Source organism: Mastomys coucha, unplaced genomic scaffold (genome assembly GCF_008632895.1).
Source record: "Mastomys coucha isolate ucsf_1 unplaced genomic scaffold, UCSF_Mcou_1 pScaffold22, whole genome shotgun sequence".
NCBI lineage: Eukaryota > Metazoa > Chordata > Mammalia > Rodentia > Muridae > Mastomys > Mastomys coucha.
The window spans coordinates 252,843,064-252,860,808 of record NW_022196905.1 but is presented as its reverse complement, the minus strand read 5'-3'; the positions used below and the strand labels follow the sequence as shown (position 1 = coordinate 252,860,808).

At 43.6% G+C, this 17,745-nt stretch overlaps 1 protein-coding gene and 1 long non-coding RNA gene across 4 annotated transcripts in view; both read right to left on the bottom strand.

The window, feature by feature from the left end:
* Nucleotides 1-17,745, bottom strand: part of Wwox (WW domain containing oxidoreductase) — a 922,329-nt gene that overhangs the window by 810,444 nt on the left and 94,140 nt on the right. The gene's annotated exons all lie outside the window — the stretch shown is intronic.
* Nucleotides 5,480-12,333, bottom strand: LOC116070237. Of its 3 annotated transcripts, XR_004110319.1 has the most exons (4): nucleotides 10,399-12,333; nucleotides 10,016-10,108; nucleotides 8,509-8,866; nucleotides 5,480-6,055 (listed from the first exon to the last, which is right to left on the bottom strand). It is a non-coding gene; the product is annotated as an uncharacterized LOC116070237 (long non-coding RNA). The 3 variants fall into 3 exon arrangements; XR_004110317.1 differs by having other exon boundaries at nucleotides 10,016-12,333; XR_004110318.1 differs by lacking the exon at nucleotides 10,016-10,108 and having other exon boundaries at nucleotides 10,109-12,333.

Genomic DNA, 17,745 nt, shown 5'->3' with positions numbered 1-17,745 from the left:
ACCTCAACTATTGCTAACATCATCTTTGTGTGTACTTTTTCTTGTTTAAAGCCAGTAGATAACCTGGTATGATACACACCTCTAATTCAGAAAGTAGAGGTCAGTGGATCTCTGTGAGCTCAAGAAGAGCTGGGGCTACACAGTGAAATGCTGTCTTTAAAACAAGAATAAGAGTAGGAAACAAAACACACACACACACAAAGAGTAGGAAACAAACAATCCCCCTAAAGCCAAGTAAATAACAATTTCCCACCAATGCCACCCGTCTTTTGACAAACTGACTCACTATCATTCATTCTTACTCTGCTACACTCTGAGACAGGGGTCTAGCATAATCATCACTGCAGAGATTTCACCCGGCAACTCCTGGAAACAGATGCACAGATCCACAGCCAAACATTAGGCTCAGGGAATCTTGCAGAAGAGAGAAAGGATTGTAGGAGACAGCGGGGCCAGGACACCCCAAGCCCATAGAATCAACTAACCTAGGCTTAGAGGGGCTCACAGAGGCTGAACTGACAATCAGTGAACCTGCATGGGTCCGATCTAGGTCCTCTGCATATATGTTATGGTTGTGTGGTTTGGTCTTCTTATGAGACTCCTAAGAGTGGTGGCCAGGACTATCTCTTACTTTTTTGTCTAGCTTAATAAAAGGAGAAAAGCCTGGTTTTGCTGCAACTTGATATGCCATGTTTGGTTGATATCTGTGGGAGGCCCGCCCTTTTCTAAAGAGAAATGGAGAGGTGAATTAGGGGTAAGGAGGGAGGGGTTGGGAAGGGGAAAGGGAGGGGAAACTGCATTCAGGATGTAATATATGAGAAAAGAATAAATAAAAAATAAAAACAAAAAGTGTTGTACTGGAGTTGCTGAGGGAGATTGCAACCCCATAGGAAGAACAACATCAGCTAACTGAACCACCCAGAGCTCCCAGGGTCTAAACCACTAATCAAAGAGTATACATGGAAGGATCCATGGCTTTAGAAATATTTGTAGCCGAGGATGGCCTTATCTGACATCAATGGGAGGGGAGGCCCTTGGTCCTATGGAGGCTTGATGCCCCAGAGTAAGAGGATGCTAGGGTGATGAGGTGGGAGTGAGTGAGCGGGTGGAGGAGCACCCTCATAGAAGCAAAGGGGAGGGAGGAGATGGGATGGGGGTTGTGGAGGGGTAACCGAAAAAGGGGATATCATTTGAAATATAAACAAATAAACTGATTAATAAAAAAAGAAATATAAATAAAAAGTGTTTAAGACCACCCAGAAGGACATTTCGAGTTGAAATTTTACTCTAATCCCCTAGCTAGAAAAGACAAAAAAGAGAAGAAAAGAAGTTTTAAAAAGAGAGAGAAAAGGAGATGAGGAAAGTAAAGCAAGGTGGGGGGAGAGCAAGAGAGAGAAAGAGAGAGAGAGAGAGATTGGGAGGGTTCTATACACAACATCCTTCTTAATCAGTTTTGTTTTACTTAACTTTGAGTTGTAAACCCCTTGTGGGATGAGACTTGTGGTATTTAATAATTCTTGTTCTATTTTTAAAATACAGACATGTGGTTCTCTGTCCAAAATCAGTCTGACAGACAGTGAGCTGTGGCCACTGTGTGAAAAAGGGAGCTGCCTGGGATTTGGAGAAATATTAGCATTTTTTTTTGAGCCAATGGCATCTTGGTTCTACAAATTCAAATACATCCAAAGGAGTCCAGGATATCTCAATATACAATATTGCTGGTTTCAATGATGTTAAAACCAAAAAGAGGAGGATGGGAAGGGGCCTGGATGCTGAGCAACTCCTGTCCTAAGAAAGGGACCCACAGGCCACCCTTGAGCTGGAGCTGCAGCAAGAGTCTGGGCCCACACAGCACATATGTGAACTTCTCATGACCCTCAAGTACACTCATATGATATATCACATACACCATAAAACAGCCTTGTAATTACAGGGAAAAATTGATTTTAAAAGGCCTATATCAAAATTAATAGTCATAAAAATATAATAACCCATGTCAGAGAATTTAAGGGCCAAAGATTTTTTTAACATTATATCTCAAACTTATAAATGTTATATATAGCATTCACAAAGGCTTTTTAAAATAGAATAACTAATGCATTAGTGATTTATTATATAATCTGGATATTTTAAAAATAAGTATTAATACCCTCCCCCCATGCTCAGGCCTAAAATCAATAAGTTCATCTCAAATCACTAAAACACTGATTCCAGGGCACATTTCCTGCGTCCCAGACTTAAAGGATGAAGTGCCCGCATCAGCCAGAAGAGGAAGCAGTCACACATGTGCCTGCAAGACCCAACACAGGAGGGCTCTTCCCAGGGAAGCAACCAGTAAGGAGCTCCAAGGAGACGAAGCTTAGAATATTTGGGTGAAACTAAAGTATATCCTGGAATGAAAACTAAGCCAGCAGAAGCAAATATTTTAAATTCTTGGTTCAATCCCATTCCAGAAGATGAAACCCACAGCTAGTACTATAATTGGACCAAAAACCTCTCGCTAGACAGTTCACAGGCCCTTGAGAAACTTACTACTATTTTATTCTGATAAATGGACATGGTATTAAACTAACTCCTAATGAGTTATCAATATACCATACCTATTGATTAATGTACCTCTCAATCCTCACCAGAGAAATTTCTATCTACAGATGATGACCAATACAGAGTCCTGCTACTGGCCAGAGTGTAGAGGCTATGAAACAACAGAATTATCAGCCCCACAGGGAACATATACACGCTCTCATGCCTTCCAAAGTTAAGAGTGTGAGAGCCACAGGCCCATGATAATTATGAGGCAGCAGTATCTGCTGGACATAGCACAGCACTACAAATACAAACTCACAGAATTTGTGATAGTGGGGACTGGAGAGACGGCTCAGTGGTTAAGAGCACTGACTGCTCTTCTAGAGGAACCGACCCCATGGCAGCTTATAACTGTCTGTCATCCAGCTCCAAGTGATCTGATGCCCTCACACATACATAGAGGAAAAACACCAGTGCACATAAAATAAAAAATAAATGAATTATTTTTAAAAGGGGAAATGGGATAACGTGCATGGAGACTGTGCAAACCCAAGTTGGATGAATTCCTAGCGTGAAGAGAGGAGGTAAGGAGCTGAGCATGAACTCTCACCCTGAGCAGTAGAGCTACTGCACTGGTTATGAAAGGAGGAGTCAGTTTCTCTAAGAGTATCGCCTCTGGTGGAAGGCCACTAATCCAAGAATATTTGAGCAGCACAGATTGGATTGGATGTCATTCCTTTTTGCTTCTTTTCTTAAAGGACACATGTCGGATTGATGGTGAAGGAGAGGTGCATCTCAAGAGCATTGGGGAAGGGGGAAATGAATATGATCAAAACATATTGTAGGGAATTCTCAAGGAGCTGATAACATTTTTTAGATAAAATAAATTCTTGGTTAAACTACAATGATACATATATACAATGAACCCCACTGATAGGGCCAAACATAAGGTAGATAACACATTAAAGATGTCTTCAATAGTCAGCAATAATATATAATTCACACTGAAAAACTCGTGAAAGGAATAGATGTCATATCGAGCCTTTTTTTTTTTAACAATAAAAAAAAAAAAAAGAAAATAAATTCATGGCTACTGTGATTGGAAAAGAAACTGTCCCAAATGGAGATGAACAATTTGGTGTGGCTGTGACATGTCAGGTAGAAAGAGCAGACTTTAGCCATGTTTTTGAGACATTTCAGATGAATGGGAGAAGGGCGGTGTTACCAAAGGAACAAACACAGTTCCAGTGTCCGAGGCTGAACCTGAACTGCTCCCAGCTGGAGGTGGCCACTTACAGCCACAGCCACACACATCTGGTTTTTTTCCTTTCTTCCACCACCTGGAAAAGGCAGCCTCGCAAACGGAGACAAAGCATTCTAAAACCAACATGGGCATCTATTCCTTTTTTTATTTTTTGGTATTTGCTAGAAAATGAGGGTCTGAGTTGAGTAGTTTATATTTTTCTGTAGCCTTTAACAAACTTGATCATCTGATAATCCTTCATTAAGGAAAAGCTATTCAAGCTTAAAATAATTGTTTTTCCTCAGGAGAAAAATACCCAACTTTGACATAACTCAAAATTTTGTTTCTCCTATCTTGACCCAGTATCTGTTGAGACGAGGACTTCTCCCCAACAGTTAGCTTCCTTTTAAGAAACACTCGTGTGGTTGTTTGAATAAACTCATAGGTCCATAGGGAATGGCCCTATTAGGAAATGTAGCCTTCCTTGCTGGAGGAAGTGTGGTCTTGTTAGAGGACATGTCACTGTGGGCGCAGGCTTTGAGGGCTCATATGCTCAAGCTATTCTGAGCCCAGTATAGCTCACAGTCTCCTTCTACTGTCTACACAGTAAGATGTAGAACTCTCAGCTCCTTCTCTAGCACCGTGTCTGCCTGCATACTGCCATGTTACCCATCGTGACCATAATGGACTAACCCTCTGAATCCATAAGCTAGTTCCAGTTAAATGTTGTCCTTTATAAGAGTGGCTGCGGTCATGGTGTCTCTTCACAGCAGTAGAAACCTTAACTAAGACACCTGTCTAGCAGGAGTTACCTCTCCAAACATCTTCCTAGGCTCTGGCTCTGCACCCTTCATGACAGAAGCTACACTGACAGGTTCAGGATTGTTGTGGTGAGGAAGAGTTACAGTCAGCAGAGACTAGAACCCAATTACCTAGACAGCAAGAGGTGCATTTGGGAGTGTAAGAAAGTGACATCATATAGAAACTCTCTTCAGAGGCCCAATATTCCAGCTGTAACTGTATGAACAGATACACGTAAGTTTGCTTCTGACCTCCAACACCCTAACGTGTCTTTTCCTCAAAAGAACCAAAAATCTTCTTTTTTAAGTTGTCCCACTCTGTTTACTTTTGAAAGGTGGCTTTTAAGGCTCTGCGTAGAACAGTGAACACTTTCTGGAAGAGTGCACTCATGTGAATCTTCTTTAACTGGAGCACATATCAATGTGCTCAACTTCTGTCCTAACTTGTGTACAATCATAGCAAGGACTTCCCCTCATTCACAGGTGCATGTTTGAATCTTAGTGTCAAGGCCTAGCCCAAAGCAGGCACTCACAACCTATTGAGCCACTGAGTACATGAATTCTAGAGAGTGTAGGGAGAGCTGCCCTCTTTAAAAATTAGCATGTTTTGCAGAACACAGCATCTGGGTGACCCTGAAGAGCGGTCCATTGGGAAGTCATTGCAAACAATGGTCATGCCATCAAGACAGGCCCAGTTCCAGCCCTGCAATTCTCTGAATCAGCTACTCCTTAAGTTCATATATTGCTCCTCTCAGCCAATGGCAATTCCGGGAGAGAAGCAATTGATAATAATTATGTTTTCCGCCTTCTCTCGGGTTATGAATTTATCATGATGCGAAAATCAGGCAACTCTGATGCCGAGTTAACAATGATAAACACCATAAAGACAAAAAGAAACTAAATTTAAGCATTTAGATTCTGCAGGGGAGTTTATTAAACAGATTAACTAGGGAAAGGCAAAGCTACACAATTATGGAAAACAGGCAACAAAGCTCTAGCTGGCTATTTCTGACGGCCACCCGAGAGCCTGTTTCGGATGCCCTGGATTCTGCAGGTACATTATCATGTGCTTTACTGTCATTCACAGCTGCATGCTGATTAATTTGTATTCAGAAATTGTAAGTGGCAAATGTGAGCTGCATAGCAATACAAACTGCTTCTCGGACACAGTGACCATACCGAAGCCACCTCTCCTGGGGAGCCCACGTTCAGCCAGACGGCAAGAGCCAGGAAAAGGTCTTCAAAAGGCTTTGGTTTGAAAGAAAAACTTTGAGAGGCAGTCTTTCATCTCGGGTCATCTGTGTTCTCAGTCATGCCTTTCTTCTCCCTAGGTCTTCCCAACAACACGCAGAAGTACCAGGCACAGCACAGTAGCAAGATGAACGCAGTAGCCAGAGCTGGAGCACAGGAGGTGGATATTGGGTACGCCCCTTACCTCGATGCAGTCAGGGCAGGCACCTGAGAATACTGAAGCTGCTGTCGTTTTCTGTGTGAATAGATGAGAAGTAGCTCCAGTAACCTAAGCTCATGGGACATGAATATCCCCAGAGAACACACATTCTGATACGTACTAGCCTCCTCTTCCATGTCCTGGCTGATGTATTTCCCTGATCTGACAACCTTTGATTTACAACAGTGAATTCACCTTCCTTTCCACAGGGCCCTTGTAAGTGGATTTAAGATCAAGCTTCCAGCCCAGTGGTTCCCAACCTTCCTAATGCAGCAGTCCTTTAATACAGTTCCTCATGCTGTGGTGACCCCCCCAACCATAAAATTATTTTGTTGTTACTCTGTAAGTGTAATTTTGCTACGTTTATGAATCACAATGTAACTATCTGATATGGGGGTCATGACCCACAGGTTTGAGAAGTGCTGTTCTAGCCAAAGAAAACAAGGTACTTTCTTGACTGCCTTTGAAAATGACTGTTTGGAAATGGTTACTCCACAGTTGACAGTACTCTCCCTGGAAAGCTTTAACTTGAATCTGCATGGTTATGCATGGTAGCCCAGTGTATGATGAGATAAATATATTCACCAATGTAACATAACTGCAATATTGGCTTCCCTTTTCTTCAATTCCCATGTTTAAAAGTACTAATGGGTGGTGGAGGTGCATGCCTTTAATCCTAGCACTTGGGAGGCAGAGGCAGGCAGATTTCTGAGTTTGAGGCCAGCCTGGTCTACAGAGTGAGTTCCAGGACAGCCAGGGCTATACAGAGAAACCCTGTCTTGAAAAAAACAAAATAACAAAAAAAAAACCAAACAAATAAAATTACTAATGGTTTTCCAAGGCTGTCTACCAGGAATGTGGCCCACTCAAAGTTGGTGCCAGTATGTACACTGCAACCCTGTTCCCTTCCGGCACACTCCACGGGGATATCAAGCCTACAGAACCAGGCCTTTGGAGGTTTACTGGGACACTCTAAACATGATTTTAGACCTTCTAAGTACTTGTCTCTCTCTGCCTCCAACATTTCCCATGAATCTGCATATTGGATAGACTGGGCCATGCTGAACTAAAAAGAACAAATCAAGGGAGGGGCTGAGACACTGCTCTAGAGAGGAGAAGAACGAAGCAGCCAGGGATGGTTTTGGGAGACAAGGCCTCACTATGTAACCCAGACTTGGCATCAGACTCAACCCTCCTGCCTCAGGCCACCTGCCCTAAAGTGAAGCCACGCAGGATTCCATGTAGTCTGTAGGCTTGTGGCTTACATGCATGGGGTCTGCAGGCTCATGGCTTACATGTATGTGTGGTCTACAGGCTCATGGCTCACATGAGCTAAGGACACTAAAACTGCAGATTTAACTAAGCCAAGACCCAGGATTCAGGTTCAGAGTCTGAAACCAAAAGACAGTGCAGACAGAAACACTTGGCCCCTAAGGTGATTAGCCTATGTTCTGGAAAGTCAACAATTAGGTTACAGAGACATACCAAGTTCCTGATCAATTAGAGATGATTTAAATTGTAAGATGTAAAGAACAATATGGAGGTAGGGCCTCCATTCAAGTAAGGAAAAAACCTAATTTTGAAAATATTTAACTTTGCTCTAGGCATATGAGTGTGCTGCCTGCATACACGCATGTGCATGCTAAAAGTCGAATCCAGTCTCCTAGAACTGGGTGTTACTGGCGGATGTGAGTCACCATGTGGGTGCTGGGAACCAAACTTGGGTCCTGTGTAACAGCAGCAAGTGCTCTCAACCATTGAACCATCTCTCCAGCCCCTTAATTCTTAACTTGAGTTGAAAGGGAGCTTGGGAATCAGCCCCTGGTCTTCTTCCTTGAAACAGATTTATGAAAACTTTCTAGCTATCGACAGTATGATAGTTAACTTCATTCCTGCAATGGAAAATCGATGGTTATCCCTATTGGTCTATTAAATTTAGCCAAATTAAGAAGACATGGGATCAGGTGTGGGAAATATCTATAGGGCTATAAAGCTGGGGCATGCAGGTACTCCAGGGACAGACAGCAAACATCTCAATGAAAAGCAGCCCTGGGATCAAGGAGGATAACAGTGGCCTGATGTACAGGAATTAGGGTGAGTGATGCTTGCTGCATTTGACTGTCTTCTGTATTGCCATTTATTTTGACACAGACTTTCAAAGTATGACCCAAGTTGGCCTCTGCTTTCAGGCCCCCTACTTTTTAGCCCCAAGTCTTAGGACTGTGGGTGTGCGTCCTCATTCCCAGTTTAGATTTGAGTTTATCCATGGGTACCACCAAAGATTCAAACACTTTAGTGTTGATGTAGAGCTAGTAGGCACAAAAGCTACCACAGCTCCAGGCTCACACAACTTTTCCCACACATCTAGAACGGAGAGGAGACTTACAACACGCTTCAATGATACATCTGTTAATGGATGATTAACTTATTGTGTTAATGGATTGCCCCTCCCCCAAAAAAATCAAATTTAAAAATGCTAAAATGTCTACCTTTTAGGTTACTTGAAATTGTGACTTATCTAAAAGAATAAAACATCCGTTGGTCTGCACGAACTTTCACTCAGAGACACCTTCTATCCTGATGTCTTCCCTGGGTCACCTGCTGCCTCACCCAATAAAAGAAGCCTCTGGACTGTTTGGACACGTTGGTCACCGAGATGAACTTCTTATGTCCTGTGCCCTGCCCTCTCTCATAAAGGCTCCAAGAGATGGGATCCCAGTGTTCCTGACAGTGTCCTCCTGCTGCTTTGACTAGGAGTCTGTGGCCTGAGCCAGGTGGTCTTTGATGATGGTCTCTTTGCCAGAGAGATGATCTACTGGCCACGTTGGTATGGTGTCCTAGCGACATCTTGTGGTGAAACAAAATATAGAGATGCCTAAGGTTCCACCCATTTCACTGTGCCAGGGTGTGTGTCAACCCAGTTGACTCCTCATTTGCCGTTCCTTTTGTACAAAAACTAGGACTACACATTTTAGTCCAGTGGGTAGACATGGTTAACCAAAGATAAAAGCCAATGACTCCAAAGAGGAAAGCCATGACCTTGATTTGCACAATAAACACATTCAAAGTGAGCCAAAGGTTCTAGGTTCCCCTGATCACAACCATCCCAGTGACTGATGAATGGAAAAGGTGGTAGACGTAATCAAGGCACAGACATACACACCAGCAGCAACATACATGCCTAGGCTCTTCAAGTAATACAGAGCTCAGATGACCGAATGCCAGCAAGTGCAGTGAAAGACTGTTAACATTCAACTAGGAATTCTGTAATCTTGAAGCATTCAATTCACAAAAGCTAAATGTTGGGTATGAGAAATGAAAACTGGGCAAGACTGAGCCTCCAACAAACACAATGATTGCTTAGCAGTGTTAAGAGGTCATTCAGCAGTGACTGCAAACAGATCAAAAGTGACAGCAGGAAGGATGATAACAGTAAGAGTGGCCACTGGCACTTGAACTAACAGAGAGGAATACAAGAAGACATCTGACTAATATTAGTGCTCGTTGTTGGTCACTAAAGTGGTAAAGGCAGTAGCCACAGAAGCCCTGAAACCTGAGTTCAATCCTCAGAATCCATAGAGGAAGGAGAGAAAGAACTGCTAACCTACATAAACACACACACACACACACACACACACACACACACACAGGCACTCGTGCACCGAGAGAGACATAAATACACAGACACATCAAAATAACAACAATAATAACAACAACAACAATGTCATTGCATCCAAAGTAATTTCTCTCTAAGCCTTCAGAAGGCAAATGGTACAAGTACAGGCATGTCTGTAGAGTGTAAGGGACCCACCATCTGGGAGCAGCTCTCAACAGAGCATGCTTGCTGGTCCGTAGAAACACTTTCCTTTGACACACTGTCACACCCTTTGGGTCACTGTGCCCATTCGAAGGGACCACAGCACAGCCAGGCCTGGCCTTTGTCCCCTACTCACATGTGACAATAAATGAAACTGGGTACACACATTTGTTACCTACCATTGTCCACCAGAATGGCATACTAGCCAAACCTCAGCTACACAACAAAAAGTCAGGAGATCTTGGTGGGGAGCACATTCCTTTTAGCAGTACCTGGGCAGAGCAGGGAGTCATTAGTAAGGTTAATCCAGCCGATCTTGCTACACTGCTGATTTCCAACAGAAGGCCTATTCTGTCAGAGAGGGAGACTCAACGTTGTAGGCACCCTTCTCCTTGAGGTCACAGGAGGCAGCACGGTTTGCAGGGTGCAAACTGAGATAAGTTAATCTCAAGCCTGGAGTGCCAAATTTGGCCATAGGACCCCACAAGGCTCAGCTCTGAGAGCTTAGGAACCCCTCCCCTCCACTTGTCCCATGTGTGAAGGAGACCTGAAGACAGCTTACGAAGAGATCATCATCGCAAAGTAGTCTGCAGAGACCTTCATTGTACAGGAAACCAAAATGCTGGGTTTTCTTTTTCTTTGCTCTGTTTTGTGGGTTTCTACTTCATTTCTATTACTGTCTGTCCGTTCTTTCGATGCAGAAGTAGCAGGAACCATGATGGGAGTGGCATAGTTGTTTGCTTTTTTGAAGACGTGGGTAGAGGAATATACTACTATTTGACACAGGCTACAGAAGTTAATCAAATTATGAGACCCAGAGCATGGGATATAATTCAAGAGATGGACAGTCAGGAAGAAACCGGTTAATCTGAACTAGTAAGATGAACTAATAATCACAACAAATGCATAAGGGAGACTGTTCCAGAAGAAGTGACTAAGGTTAGGAACAAGGAGAAGGGGTGGAGGTGAGGGCTAACCAAAAGTGGGGGAGGTCTAACTAAAGGCAGAGGGGGGAGGGTAAACAGAAGGTGGGAGTGGGGTGGGGGAGGGCTAACCAAAGGCATGTAAGATGTCACAAAGAAAGGGTTCTCAAGCAAACAACTAGCAGAGAACATAGCTGTTGAGGGTGGTCAGCGGATTTGAACATAAAATGAAAAGAAAAATGTCTGTGAAAAATACTTGTGATACATTCAATGATGGGTTACTATCTTAATACCCGAATATGCAAATATACCAATATCTTAGTACCCAAATATGCAAAAGTTCTTATCGCTCATAAATGTAAAGTCATCCAGATAGAAATTAACCCGGGACAAGACAAAAGCAATCTACAGAAGAAAAATGTGTTAATGAATCCACAAAAAGAGTTCAGCTTCACTAACAGTGAGGGAAGCATGGGGAGAGTCCGTCCAACATCTCCCTTCACAACATCGATTTGGAAACGTGACTGGTTTTTAGGGAAGACACAAGGAAGGTACCTTGCAGCCTTTCCAGTGGGCGAGTGAGCAGGTTCCCTCAGGACCACTGGAAGATCTTACCCTGGAATGAGCAGGCCTACGGATCACTAGCTGCTGTGAGCTTTTGCTGTAGCTCCCTTCACAAGAGAGGGAAAAGATATGGACAGCCTGCATCTCCAACAACTGGGGATTGGTTAAATAAATGATGGCCACACTTCCATTTGGATGCTGGGCAGCTACTGAACATCTTCCTGTGTGGAGTGAGTAACACAGAGTCTAAGTGGAATAGAGGGCACAGTCCAAAACAGGTCCATTTTCTTCCTTTGGGGCCTGTCGGTTATTTGTTTTTAAAGAACCTTATGGACAAACACATCTCTAGCATCAGTAACAGATATTTGAGATGCTCATCTCAAAATGACCTGTTCTTAATGAAGAAGGGAGATCCTGCAGAGGGTCTTCTGGTCCCTGCCCTTCCACTGATACATGACATCAGCTTCATCAGTTTAGACCTCAGCTTCGAAGAGGAGGAGCAGCCTCCATCCTGAGCTGTATGGAGGCGACAACTGCGCTGCACCTGAGAACTTGCTCTACCTGTGTAAGTTACAGTGTCGCTGCACTGCTGTGTTGGAGCCAGCAGTCACGCTAGCCATATGAAAGCCATTATCCGGCTCCCCTGGAGAAGTGTCCTCACAGCTGGGCACAGGCACCCTCCCACCAGGTCTCTGCACTGAATTCTAAGACCTTGCCTTCCTCCTGATTTCCTGACTCCTGTGTGGACACCAGGATGCTCTGGCCACTTTCCATGTCTCCAGTCCCTTCACTTGGTGGCTTGCTGGCTTCCTTTATTCTCCTAGGCCCAGTGTTATACTGCCCGTCTATGCTTTTGGGTTTTGAAGTGCCAGGGACACATTCCACATGCACACAGGCTCTCTTAGCCTTGGCATTACCATCTTTTGGAGCAAGTGGATCTCCATGCCCTGATATCTCCTGTTTACTCCAAAATGCTCTGCAGCACTCCTAATATACCAAATGCAAATAGAAACCCATTCTTCCCTAAGGTATGATAACTGAAATGAATCCAGATGTGGCCGTGTAACTCCGTAGGTCCAGAAGGGGTGTGGAATCACTCTGGCTAATGAACACAGCGTCCAGTGAGTGAGAAAGGCACCACTATCTTAATCCTGACAGGTCTGACCCAGAAGCAGCATGTCCCAAGTCAGATAAATGACAGTGTCACAAATGCTCCTTCAACCTTCGGTCTCCAGAAGAACTCAGCCGGAATCTCCAGAGGCTACACGCCTCCTTCCCTCTCCTGCTACCCCTCAGTCTTAGCAAAGAACGGGGACAGCTAGTGGAACGCAGAGCCTACATGCAAGCTCCTCTGAGAGCATTCTGGAAGCACCACACGGGCAAGCGCGAAGATCTTTTTGTGAGATTACTTATCTCAAGCGTGTGTCACTTTTTTCAGCACCATAAAACTGAAATACTTGAAATAGATGTCACTACATTTGTCATGAGCTGACATGGCCAATTAATATTACAAATTCACCATGGAGAAATGCTTCCAGCTCCCAAGGAATAAACTGCTGAACATCACAATTCCGCCTTATAACAATGGGCCGACCTCTCCAGGGCTATAAATACGATGCAGTGGACTGATTAAGTGGCAGGAGGAGCTGCTCACAGGTCGTCTCTCTCCAGGGTTGACACTTGGCCTACGCCTAAAGTTAACAGGTACTGCTAGTGATGTGTCTGCAAGAGAGAAATGTCTTTTCACCCTTCCTTTACTAAGATCTTGACTGTTACTTGCCGTGTCTCCTTCTCCACCTTTCTCACGGCTAGTGATCGGCACATGCTTTATACAACATGAAAGATTCTAGACATGGTATCCCAAGCTCTGTGGTACCTAGTGGAGCTTTTTCCCTCCCCCTCCCTCCCTACCTTTCCTCCTCCCTTCCTCCTCACTCTCAGCCCATGCTGTCACAGCTAAACTCACTTCTAATAAGGCACAGGTGGGCCCCTGGCCCTGAATAAAACCCATGTTGGTAATGAGCTGCAAAACTCTTGACTTCCCTTACGCTTTCTAAGAGAAGAGACAGTGCTGCCCCCTTGGCTCTCTCCGATCTGGCTGGCTTCTTTCCCTGTGGCCATCTTAGCCCTCGAGCAGAGAAAAGAAGACCATTGTTCCAAGCCACACAGTGACTTTTGGTGAACTGTGCATATTCTACACCCAGGCCTGCAAAGGGACGGCTAGTGAGGTGACTCTGTGGGATGTTTGGGGACTTCGTAGATCTTGACCTTTCTTTTCTTGGCAGAAGCTTTAAGTTCCTCTCCTCTGGCGTCACTCTTTATGCTGCTGGCTTGGAAGACAGTGGAAGTGTTAAGGAAAGAGATTATGTATTAAGGAGACTCGGTGAGCAGCGATAAATTACCCAAACTGAATACAAGGAGTCTGCTGCACCGAGAAGGCCCTGGAGGAAGGCAAGACCTGTAAGAATGAGAGTATGAAATCAAAGAGAAATGTGTCAAAAACAAATTACAAGCTTTCCCACCGTGGGGTCACACAGGAGCACCAGCTCGGGGTGAGCCTCAGTAGCCTGCAAAGCGTGCACTGTGCCTTAGTTCTGGGGAACCTGAGGAGCAGCAGTGGGTTCCCGACCCCTAGATTGGCAAGGAACTGAAAAGCAGCTCCTGCCTCTCTGTGGAGGAAGTCACTCCCTTACCTGCTCTCTTTTCTTCTCTTATTGCACTCAAAATACCTTCTGAAGGGAGACAGGACTTTTGTTTCCTCAGAAAATGCCTCTGGTCCCACTGTGAGTTCATGATCACCTAATTAAGTGCTTTACCAGGTCCCTCACATTTCACACACACACAAAAAAAAAAACAGCTACATGGGAAGTTCTAGGCCTGTATATAACACAACACTGCCCCTTGTTCTTCGAGTCTCAATAATGGAATCTTTGTGTTTTATGAAAGCTCAGCCACTCCATGCCAGGAGAAGTTTGCTCTAGTACAAACAGAAATCAGAGAAAATATGGAAACTCCACCAAACCCTTTAATCTCAACTTCCCAAGCAGGTGAATTAATAAGGAGCACATTTGAGATTTATTTTCTTTAAGCTCCAACAGTAAAGAATGTTTCAAAGTCATTCTCAAAGCTCTGGAGATTTTAAAAATCCGAATGAATCAAGATTAACTTGGTGGTATGATATATAATAAAGCCAGTTCCGGGGCTCATCTGCTTAAAGATACATTCGCTGTACATTTAGATGAGAAAAAGAAATTAAGAAATCTAAACATACATGGCATGAGATGGCCAAAATTAAGTAAATTAAAAACATTTTCAGTAAAGGTTTCTAGCTTCAAGTAATAGTCAGGTTCTCAATAAAGAGATTCAATCCTGGTATTAGAATGAGCCCGAAAGAAACTACCAGAGAATATGGAAGGAAGAAAGGGCGGGAAGTAAGGAGGAAGGGAGGGAGAGAGGGAGAAAGGGAGAGAAGGACAGGAGGGAAGGGGAGGGAGAGATGGGGAGGGAGAGTCGTGAGAACAGTTCCTGATGAGAAGATCATGTGATCCCCACCCTGCCATGCAGCTGTGATGCCTTCTCTTACACTCTATCATGGAAATGCTTATTGTCCCAGCCCGTTCATTAGCCTCAGCACTTGTCAGGTGACCTGTAAACTTTCCAATATTATAGAACATATAAAGGGCCTTCTTACTCTTAAGCATCTTACAGAAGAAAACACTAAGCGTGTTTCAAATGATTATTTTCAATTGTACACAGACAATCAAAGGTTAAAATGTCTACGATGTAAGACTGCTGAGTTCAACGGGATGGTAAAAATGGAACAGGAAACTTTGATTTCCAAGTTCCAACCTGGGGGTGGGGAGGAATCAACAGCAGAATGCTGAGAGAGCAGAAGAATTTACTGAGATGTGGGGGACTTGTCTGTCACTCCTGTCATAGGGTAAGGACCAAAAGCTGCAACTGTCACAGGCGGTTGTTCAGTTTGGTCATTACTGCAACTGAACAAGCATGATTTGTTTTGAAAATTTGTATGGGGACAGTGAAGACTCTATATAGCAGTATACAATCAGAAGTATAAGGTAAAGCTATAATTTCTGCTTAGATAGATGGTTCCATAATATAACACATAGGATTCACTGATATCAAATACAAAACTCCCTAAAACTAACCCCCAACTCAAAAACATACCAAGCAAAACCATAGCACACTCTATGCACCATGTGATAGGGAATTTCAATGAAAGTATCAAATAAACTTGTACAAACACACTGTGTCGGCACCTGCCATTGGAGAGCCCATCATAAATTAATTTTGAGTTAATCACAATACAGAGTATTTTCTACTGAAGACAATTCAAGAGGCACTTTTCCTAAAAATAGTGCAGCTTTATGTAGATGTAGTTCACATGTGCTTCACCCACTTAAAATGTACAATTCAACAGCTTTTAACATACGCAGCCATCACTATCATCAAGAGAAAGGACACAGCAAGAGGGGGGAAAACAGGGCCAGCAAGATGACACAGTGATCAAGAGCCTGGTGACTGGATCTGAACCCCTGAAGCCTGCCTGGGGAAGGAGAAAGCTGATTCCCACAAACTATCTTCATGATGTCCACACAGCTTCTCTAATGCACGTATGGGCACACATACACGCACACATGTACAGAGATAAACACACATACATACACATACACAAAGAGATGCAAACACACAAACAAACACACAGATACACACACAGGCATCATGCAAACACATAAAAACAAACAAACAAATTAATAAATGAGATGATAGTAAAACGAATGAGGAAGGGTACAATGGTGAGTCTCCACAGCCCCTGACACATGGTCCCTCTGTGGTATCACAGATGTATTTGCTTGGTAGCCAATGACTCTTCCCAAACCAAGTTGGAGAGAAAGTAAAACAACGAACACTGTCATTTGCAAAGCTGAGATTCACCCAGCTAAAAAATTAAGTTATGCAGATGAGAAATATAATCACTGGGGACAAGCTCTGAGGGGACTTCCATCACTGTGGGGCTGCGTCAATTTCAAGTCATGTCACATTAAAGAGAAAAGAAGTCGAGAAACGTACACACCAAATGTCGCTTCAGAGTGTGTTGGTTGTTAATGCCAGGCTGCGCATTCTGCCAGCTCTCTTTTACATTGTAAAGATATTGCAATGTAAAAATGAGAAGCTTGTAACTGATATCTTGCACAGAGATGAGCAGACAACACAAATTAACACGGAGGGAGAAATAAGCATTGTCCATCTAGATTCACATTAGCATATTAACTAACTTCTTCAGCATATCCTGACACGAGGCAACTTCAAATCCTGTTTCAAAAACAGAACAAAACAAAACTTCACTTTACTTAATTTATGAGTTACACAAAAATCAATTTGTGGTCTATCTGCCTTCACCTGCTGTACCATGGAGGAGGGAATTGGAGAATTCCATCTCGACGTGTCTCAATGTCTCGTCAAGTGCAACTTCCCTCGTCTCACTGAGATCTTGCTAAATTGCACATGAGATCAGCCCTGGGCTCTGAGGACTTCTAAACATCAACTTGCAGAAAAGTGACACTTCACCAATTTAAGTGATAAGTTTTCAAATCGTGGAGCATCTAATTGCGACAATAAATTCACCTTGCTTTCCTGTATGGCCAGACATCTGTATCTTTAACAAACAAAAGTGGCAGTTTTTAAACAATTAGACTCAAAAAAAAAAAAAACTCTAATGAATACAAATCACTGTCTCTACAGGCGGCACATGATGGTGGATATGTACCCTGGCTGTGTATCTGCAGCACGCAGCACAGAAAGGACATAGACACCCTGCTCCTGGAAGGGACTTGTCCCCCAAGTTCCCCCTTCCCCTCTGCTTTCTGGAATGAAGACCATTCTATGAATCATGAATCTAGAGAAAACCTTTAAGCCTCAATGTGAGTATCATGGATTTAATTACATCACCCACAGCTTGCTTCTCCTTTGGGGGAGGAAAGTGATCTACATACTGTTTCACAGAAGAATCAGATAAAGAACTGGTTGTCACCTAACACAGTCAAGCCATGACATCTGCCCTAAATAACCCTCACCTTCCTCACATGCCCGAGTTCTCTGGAGAACAATTCACATATCTAAAGAGCAAGGATAGGGAGGAAGAGGACTGGGGAATAGTAAAAACCTGAGTTGTTGGGTACAGTGGGACCCTTTGCTTCTGTTTCCCTGGGGAGAGGAGGCTACAGTTGAAAGGCCAAGTTTTCCAAAAAGAAATTGGCAGCTGAAGTTCCAAACCAGCTGTGATTTGGCTCATGCGTTCTGGAAGAGTGTGGAGGGTTGCTTGACTGGACTTCATTCCCAGCTTCTCCACCCACTTCAGAACCCGCCAAATGTACAAGATGAGGACCCACAACCTCCAGGCC